At 50.9% G+C, this 9,307-nt stretch overlaps 1 long non-coding RNA gene across 1 annotated transcript; it reads right to left on the reverse strand.

Annotated features, from left to right (window-relative positions):
• Positions 1 to 6,984: 6,984 nt before the first annotated feature.
• LOC104655910 lies at positions 6,985 to 8,943 on the reverse strand. The gene is made up of 2 exons (XR_004053235.1): positions 8,462 to 8,943; positions 6,985 to 7,155 (listed from the first exon to the last, which is right to left on the reverse strand). It is a non-coding gene; the product is annotated as a coiled-coil domain-containing protein 140 (long non-coding RNA).
• Positions 8,944 to 9,307: the final 364 nt, after the last annotated feature.

Genomic DNA, 9,307 nt, shown 5'->3' on the forward strand with positions numbered 1-9,307 from the left:
GCCTCTCCGGCTGGAAAGGACCCAACGCCCCGCGGGGTGCCAGGCGCTGAGCCCCTCTCGGTCGGGTCAACGACGCTTTAGGCTGTCCCGTTCGCCCCAGTTCCCAGCTCCATTACAGGTGAGTTTGAGATCGAAAAGGCAGAGGAGGGCTCGGGGACAAATCGAAGGCACAAGGACGCTGTCATGAGCCCATTTGTCACACGTGGAGGAAACCAGCGGCCGCACTATCTTGCCAACCCCATCACTCGGCATCCCTGCTGAGTTTGGTTTGCCTTTGGGCGAACCTGGTATTCAGCCCTTACCTGTAACGTCCGGATTTCAGGGACTGGGGAGTAGGTTATTTACAACCGGATGACGTTTTTAATATTCCTAGATGCCCACGGGCCGCTCCTAGAGCCCGCCCGAAAGCTGCGCGTTCGCATTTATTTGTAAAAATAGCAGAGGTGCCCAGAAAAGTAAATTAAGAAAAAAACAGACGCCGGGTACGGTGCCTGCGCCCTGCGGAGAGTCGCCTTCGTTTAGTCCCAGGTTTCTCCTTCGCTTTTGGCAGCAGAGGTTCGAGAATCTCAGCCCCGAACGGCTCCCGAAAACCTGCTCCCCGCCGAAAGTCCCCTATTTCCCTTCGGCTTCCAAAGATGCGAAGAGCATCTTGACACACCCTCTCATTACCCGAGGGCAGGGCAGTGTGACCTGGACACAAAAGTTGGAGGGGGGACTTGGAAACACCTTAGGAGTCTTGAGGCGCGTTTGTAAATTTCTCCCCAGGGGCCGAACCTGCGTCCTCATGCCCAGTAGCCCAAGACCTGGCCTCTGCAACGACACAGTCCTTATCTCAGACCTTCTACGATGTCTCCATTATCAGACTTGGCGGTCGGGAAGAAGGCGAGGATCGCTGCGGGGCTTGCCGCGGAGTAGGAAGGACTCAGAACGCCCGCAAAGACGCCTCATTCCAAGTGCAGAGCAGATTGGCTGTAACAGGAAGGCGAGAAGGTTGGAATTCGTACTGTGTATCTTCACCTTCCGCCCGCCGTTGTCCCGACCGAATAAGAGGCTAAAGTGTCTCAAGTTGTTTTCTGCATGGAAATTAGGTTAATAAATTTTCCCCGGGAGGAAAAAAAAAAAAGTTGTTTAAAATAAGCGAACACTTTAGGCAGGGCACAGTGGCTCACACCTGTAAACCCAACACTTTGGGAGGCCGAGTTCAGACGGTCGTTTGAGGCCAGGAGTTCCTGACCAGCCTAGTCAATACAGCGAGATCCCTGTCTCTAACAAAAAATACAGAAATTAGCCGGGCATGGTGGCACATGCCTGTAGTACCAGCTACCTGGAAGGCTGAGGCGGGAGGATCGCTTGAGCCCAGGAGTTGGAGGCTGTAGTGAGCTGTGATCTGGCCACTGCACTCCAGCCTGGGTGACAAAGCAAGACCCCGTCTCAATCAATCAATCATATAAGCAAGCACTTTAAAGTGGGATTATTGGATGTATTTTAAAAGGGAAATGAGGTGAAGTAAATTTCTAAATTATTTTCAGTCGAGATAAGTTACTTTGGTGTCTCCTGAAGGCATTAAAGGTAACTTTTGTTGACATTTACTTACTGACAGAACAAGGCAAACGATGAAGGATGAAGTATTGGCCGGGCGCGGTGGCTCAAGCCTGTAATCCCTTTGGGAGGCCGAGGTGCACAGATCACGAAGTCAGGAGATTGAGAACATCCTGGCTAACACGGTGAAACCCCGTCTCTACTAAAAAAAAAATACAAAAAATTAGCCGGGCGAGGTGGCGGCGCCTGTAGTCCCAGCTACTCGGGAGGCTGAGGCAGGAGAGTGGCGTGAACCTGGGAGGCGGAGCTTGCAGTGAGTCGAGATCGCGCCACTGCACTTCAGCCTGGGCGACTGAGCGAGACTCCGAGACTCTGTCTCAAAAAAAAAAAAAAAAAAAAAGTATTTAGGTAGCTTCCAGACCTCATGCTTTCCGGGGCTGATCAAAGTAGCAGAAAACCAGTACCTTCTAACGGACCAGGAATGGCAATATAACCTTGTCCTGATTTAAACCCTAACACAGCAGGCGGCTTAGCTGTGTGACCTTAGGCAAGTTAATTAACCTCTGTGTACCTCCTTTTTTCATTTTAACTAGATATAACCTAATTGATTTGAGCAGAAAGTAGATGAATCTTTGTAACACACTGAGAACAATGTCATTATATACTAAGCACTCAATAAACATATACTATTACGATTCACCATTATCAAGTACTGTTGTCACCACATGTGGATTTCCTTAGTTCTCCTGAGATATCTTATTCAGATTATTTCGATGGGGAACCCTGGCAGCAGGACCAAGAAACAGCAGGCCCTCCAAGCTCTCATGTTGCCAGCCTCAAGACACTAAATATGTCCTCCAAGAAATCTCAAGAAGAGTGTCGTCTGATTCCCAGAACAGAGACTGAGACAGGTGAAAGATTGCTGAGCAGTTTGTAATGCTAGGCAGGGCATAGTGGCATCCTCTTCCCTGATCCCCCCATCCTGGCACTTCAGTGACTTCTACTTTAAAAGGGTTTATTCCAAGTATTTGTTTTATTTACCTTCACCTTTTCTCCAATCTTTCTGCACTTTTGCAAGGTTTGAGCAGGCAAAGTCCAAACTCGATTTATTTTAAAACCTTGGGAGCAAACTAAATAGGATTTTTCTTAAGTCAGTACTAAGTAAGGCGTATGTAATTTGTCTAGCCCATGATAGGATCATAAATATTGCATTTTCCTTTCTAATATCTTTTTCCCTATCTCAACCACCTATATTCTGCTACCCCCAAATATACAAGAATCTCCCATATTATGGAAGACTGAATTGGGGATGCAGATCAGTTCTCCCAACGCAAATGTGCCCTTCAAATTGGAAATGATCATTCATTGTTGCCTAATGTAATATACCACCAGGATTCCATGCAGAATATCAGTTAGGATTCATTTTGTCAGATATATCTTAGTAATTATATTCTGATATTTGATGCCTCCCTCTATTTCTCTCTCTCTTCCTCCATGGTTCTTTTCAGTTTGGAGCAATCCTCTCTTTTTGCAGGAGTTTTTCCTTTTTTCTGTCTCTAATATTATCCATTCCTAGGACTTTCCTGCTTTCTGAGCTTGGAAAGCTTCTCTGATTTTTCCTGCCACCCTGCTTTTGAATGTCCCGTGATCTGGCTCCTGCCCTCCTGAGTCATTCTCCTCCAGTGAAACCCACACAGTTTGCTCTTCTGAAAGTCAAACTACTTCACCAAGCAGAAGAGTGGAGCAAAGCCCCCATCATGTGAGCTTGTACTGAGAGACCAGAAATTATCCTCTATTACAGGCATGATTCTCATGTGCCCATTATGACAGAGGTGTCTGGTCTTTCTCAGGACCTCTATGGATTGCTTTGGAGATATGAAGATTAGGTTTGGAGATGCCACGAAGATTCCCTTTCAACAATGGGCCTTCTCACCTCTTCCACCCGTACATGTTTCTGTTTACTTCCCTGATGAGCAGCTCTAAGTTATTTATTGGTAGGTTTTACTTTATCAGTGGTTCTGTGATAAGTAAGAACTGCTCTCTTTGACTGTGAAGCACTTCTGCATATTGCTCTGAGAAATCTGTAGTGTTCACAGTGGCTTTGGAAGTCCAAGGTGGGAGAATGGCTTGAGACCAAGAGTTCAAGACCAGCCTTGAGGCTCCATCTCAAGAAAGAAAGGCAGTGAGAAGAGAGAAAGAGAGAGGGAAAGAGGGAGAGAGAGAGAGAGAGAAAGGAGAAGTAGTAGAAGAAGAACAGCAACAAGAAGAACAACAAGAAAACAAAAGAAAGAAGGAAAGAGAAAGAAAGAGAAAGAAAGACAGAAAGAACAAAAGAAGGAAAGAAAGAAAGAGAAAGAAAAGAAAAAGAAAAGAAAAGAAAAGAAAAGAAAAGAAAAGAAAATCTGTGGTCTCTTTTCAAGTCTTTACTGCAGGGCCACAAGCTGTTGCCTCCACTTCATCTGTTGCATTCCTTGGTCCCAAACTTCTTAGGCTTTCAAAGATGTGTTCAAAGACTTTGTAATAACTTATGAAACCTTGTGAAAGTATTTCCTCCCGAATTCTTCCTGCTGGTTTATTTTCCATTTATCTCACAGAAATACCAGCCAAGGAATGATGACTGGTTTTTTAGGGTCTTGGGCTCCTCTGGATTATCTGGAAAGAGGAGTCTTCCACACCCCTCCCACTGCCAAAGTGGTAGTAGCTCCTCTGAATCACCCAGGAGGAAAACACAGACTTGCCCCCACGATGTGGAGCAGGGCACTCCTAGCTTTGCCAACATCTCCCCTGCCTTGGAGAGAGTTTCCTTCTGTATGGGAAATGGGAGTGACAGGTTCTGTAGAGTGAGGATGTGGACACCAAGAAGGTGTGCTGTCATTTTCTATCAAATAAAAATGCAATTTTCAGCAGATGGGAGTTAGATGAAGAGGCCCAGGTCCATCTTGGATTTTTGAGCCACAATCACTGGAAGGGAGGAGTCCCATACCTCTGGCATGTCAACGGTGACAGCTACCCTAACCCTGGAGGTGGTTGGAGGGACAGAGCTAAAGGGAGCCTCAGTTGGTCCATCAGAAGGTTCAGTCCTCCTGTCACCCAGCCTCCCACAGCCATTTTGAAATATCTTTCCAAAGAAGACAGTGGGAAACATCTAGATAGATGCTGGGCCCCCAGAGGAGGCAAGCACTACCTCTTTTGGAGGGAAGCACATCTGCAGGTTTGGCAGCCCAGGCCCTGCCGGGAGTTTTACAGGACCTCAGCCTACCACAGCACAGTAGGCATTCACTAAAGTGTTGTGGACTACATGGTTTCATCACTTTCCTTTATCCTTGCCTTTCCTTCAGCCAACACTCCTTCCTCCTCTTCCTTCTCTGCAGGGAGCTACAGCTCCTTCGAGCCTTCCCAGACCACTCCTGCTGAAATATCAACTGTACCCCAGCTTTTCATACCCGTTCACTCACTACCCCACACTTGGTCCTTCAAACTTCTCCTGAGCTGAGCCTCAGTCTTACAACCAATCTCCTGGCAGGGTGCATATATATATATTGCTGTTTTCTAGACCATCAGCTCTGCCAGGGCAAAGACTTTGGTCTGTTTCGTTGCTGTGGCGCCAGCACTAGGAAAGGCGCATAGTAGAAGCTCAATAAGTATATGTGGAATAAATGAAAGGCCAAGGGTCCCAGAATGCGATCGACTCCAGGAGAAGCCGGAAGACTAGCCGGGCCAACGATTCAGTGGGAGAAGAGGGGGACAATCAAATAATCTGGTGATCCGCAAGGTTCGCAGATGCCTCAGGTCCAGGAAATGACCTGTGATCAAAGGAGCCTGAGAACTTTCAGAGGGAGAATGAATGATTGAATGTGAGAATGCAGACACCGGAGTGTGCCCAGCTCTCGCACGAAGGAAACAGCAAGGAAGAGGGCGGTGCTCCAGGCGCTGCTAAACTCTAGCGGGTGGTGCTCGCGGGCCACTGCCACACGCACTCTCGTCTCCGCTAGTGCGGCCCAAGCAGCGCAGTGGGGTAGGTTCCTTAGCAGGCCACCGGGTGCCCAAGGCTGCGCGCTAGGGCTCAGTAGCTCCCGGCCGCGCGCTCGAAGGAAAGGCTCAGTGTGCGGTGCGACTTTCTGCTTCCCGGGGAGGCCCCGAAAGGTCCTCGAGCCAAGGGTGCCCGAGGACGCGAGGGTGGGTAGGCCAGTCCTTCAGGGTGGGGACCAGCTGAAGGCCAGACCTCCGACGCCAAGCTTGATCCAGCTTTTATAATTTTTCTTTATCCAGCAGAATCTCTTGAAGGGACGACGGTCCAGGCTCAAAGCGCAGAAAGGTTAGGACCTACTAGTATAGGGTGGGACTGGGGAGCAAGGTCAGGCCAAGAGGCCACACCCTGCTTTGCTGAGAGAGGTGGTCTCACAGGACACCCCGCCCCAAGGCGTTCTCCCGTGAAAGCCCAGGGTCCCTGCCTTCAGAGGACGAGACTGCTCCGGGGCTGCCCGGAAATAATCTGAGTTTGCACCCACCCCCTCTAACCCCAATCTCCAGCCAGCTTTCCCACTTGGAGGCTGCGAGCTTTCCCGGTTCTCTATGCCAATAATTGGAGGATCCCTCCCTCTCCCCAGAACTCACTCCTGAGCAGTGTGCTGGTCGTACAGCAACCTGGTCACCTGGGAGGAGTTGGTCGCCCAGACGACTTCTAAGGTCTTCCCCGCCCCATCCCCCAGAGTAGTTTTTCGGGGCGTCCTGGGGCAACAGGAGGTTTTCTGCCTCCCCTGTCACTTCGCCCCAGGCTCCTTTTTAGAGGGTCCTAGGGAAGAGGAGGACTGAGAACCGCGTGGTCCCCACTGAGCCTGGGGTTAAGGGGACGGAGGAAATGGGCCATGAAGTGTCCGCGCGAGTCCCTGTGCGAGTTTCTGAGCGCGTGCCCAAATAGTGAGTGGGAGGTATTTCCCGGCCTGTCCAGGGATCTAGAGCGGTCCTGCTAGCGCGCAACCAGTCCGTGTTTCCGGAAAGGCCTCCCTGCGCGCCGGGTGAGCAGCCAGCGCCAGGCGAGCCCAGAAAGGTGGAAGTCACGGTGGAACCGCCGGCCACGCTGCTGCTTCTCCAAACGCGCTCTGGGAAGGGATTAGGCGCCCCCTGCACTTTCGCTTTGGGCGTGATTGATGCGAACGGCGAGCTAAGGGCTGCGTAATTAATAAAGATTATGCCTGTTTTGTGGAAACGTTCCTCTTAATTAATAAAGGAGGGGGGTTCTAAGGGTGTTTGATTTGCATTTGGAAAATTCCCTCGGCGGCTCGGGCTCCGTGGTGAAGCGGCCGCTGGGACCCGGGACTAATTGGCAACCGCCCGGCCGCGGCGTTCTTGTTCCGGATCAAGTGTACCCCATCTTGTTCCCCTCGCCCCGAGGTCTACCGGACCGCACTCCCTGGGGCTCAGGGCCCCACTCAACTCTGTCTGCATTCACCCCTCCTCGAATGGTTCTCCTTGCCTTCTGCGGACATTGGCGGGCACCCCCGCCCCCAGCCCCGCACGTTTCCCGCAGAGCCTCTTGATCCTTCTCCATCTAGAGGGTACCTCCAGGAGCCCAGATCGCCGATCCTTGGGCTCTGCCAGGGCTTCTGTCGCTGTCCCCTGGGAGGGGGCCGAGGGATGGAAAGAAGCATTTATTCCGTGTCTCTAAGGCCAAAGGGCGCTCAGGGAACGCTGAGAACCCTCCCTGTCCTGAGTGATTGTGTGTGTGTGTGTGTGTGTGTGTGTGTGTGTGTGTGTGTGTGTATGTACGTGTGTGGCTGTTTGTGTCCCTGTGTGGGTCGTATATGTGTGTTTCTAAATATCTGGGAGTGGTGCGTTTTGTTAAAATACTACCTTTTCTCGGGCTTTACTGTTCACCTGCTGCAGCCCAGGAAAAAAAAGTCTCCTCTCCCTAGCGTTGCCGCAGTGAAACACACTTTCGTTTTAACCGTAGACTCCTCCTGGTCCCGGGTTGGAGGGGGAAGCAAGTGCTCCCTGCCCAGAAGGAGCTGGGGGTGGGGAGGTGGGAGAGACCCAGTGTCCGCGTGGAGGGCCTGAGAGCCGAAAAGTGGCTTCAAAGGTTTCGGTAACGACTCTTCGGCCTTTATTTATGCCCTTATTAATACAATATCCATCATTTAGATATCGATCTTTATCCTTTAAACTGATACGCTGAGAATCAATTAGCCATGCAGATTACATTTCCTACCTATCCAAATGTTAATCTCTTAGGCTCAGAGCCGGTGACAATATATTTTTGCAGCCAGATAGTATTAGATTTCGTTCAGAAAAAAAGAAGACGAAGAAGAACAGGAAGAAAGACTCTCTGAGGCTCCTTCCTCTTGGGGCTACTTGTCTTAACTCTTGGCCAGGCTGGGGCTGGGGTGCCCCTCACAGAGTTTTCCCGGGCCAAGAAGCGAGACCCCGAGGATGGTGCGCGCGCAGGCCCACGGCGGGGAGCCGGGCAGCATTCTGCAAGAGGGCTCTGGGAGGTTGGCGGGTTATCGAGGCGTCTGCCCTTCTGCCGCGTGCTCCCTCCAAGCTAATCAACGCGTCTCGGTGGCCCCTTTCGATGGGTTTCCGTGTCGGAGATGGTCAGGTTTCATCTTTTTAGAATTTTTCCACCTGGTTCTCCAATCTCCAAGGTTCTGCATCAAAATTATTCTCCTGCCCCTCTCCCCCAAACCTACGACTTGTTGAAAGGTTCATCTCCAGAAAAAGAAGCTTTATTTGAAAAAGGAAATGGGTGCTTTCTTGGGTGATGGGAGATGAACAAGTTTAAGGTCTAGGAAGGAACTTAAGGAAAGTCTTATGTAGAAATTCAGGAAGCGGAGGCATCCTGCTTTGGTTGTGGTGATAAGAGTTTCTCCCCTCTTCCCTCTCCCACGCCTTCCCTCCATTCTTCCCTCCCTTCAATATTTTTTTTTTAATTTCTTTCCTTCTTTCTCTCTTTCCTTCTCTCTCTCTTTCTTCTTTTTCATCCCCTCAGCCTCTTCCCCAGTTTTGAAAGAGTGAGGGGTCGAGAGAGGACGTGTTCTAGGGCGGGCAGCCCTCCCGGGGTCTGTGGACTGCGAGACCTCAGGAGACGCCCGGGTGGAGCCGAATATCTCCTAGAGGCAGGTGCGCGCAGCAAGCTTCAAAACGCCTCTCTGCAGTCCCAGGTCCGCGATCCCCAAGACTCTGGGCAGATCGCGCCCGGCTTGGCCCCTGACAACTCTGCCTCCTCCACCTGTCGCGTTTACTCCGTTTAGTTGGCTATGCAGTCTCTGGCCCCAGATGTGCTTTTAAAACCCGAGGAACGCGGGTGCTGGACTCATTCTCAGCCTCTTCCCTCGGGGTCCCATGATCCTACTGTGGCGAGCTTCCAGGCTTAGCGAGGAGAAGTGGGTTTGAACATTCGTCTCCCATGTTTCTCTTTTCTTGCTCCTCACGTCACCGGCCCCTCTACCCTACCGCTGAAATCCATCTCGAGGAGAAATTTTCTCCGAGGGTTCAAGAGACTCAGGCTGAGAAGCGGCCGCGGCTCACTGCGCTGGTTCAGGAGCTGGGGCCGCGTGGAGTCGGAAGTCCAGTACGGATCTGAGCGAAATAAAGACCTGTTAGTTCCCCCTGCCTGGTACCCTCCTCCCCCGAGGGCAGGACACACAGCCCCAGCTCTTTGTGTACAGGCGCCCCGAGGCAAGAGTTCCTGGATTGGTCACTCGCCTACTTTTTTGCTCCGGGAATCAAGGAAACCAACGGACCCCAAGGTTTCTTTTATTCACTTCTTCCA

The sequence above is a fragment of the Rhinopithecus roxellana genome, chromosome 14, assembly GCF_007565055.1.
Source record: "Rhinopithecus roxellana isolate Shanxi Qingling chromosome 14, ASM756505v1, whole genome shotgun sequence".
NCBI lineage: Eukaryota > Metazoa > Chordata > Mammalia > Primates > Cercopithecidae > Rhinopithecus > Rhinopithecus roxellana.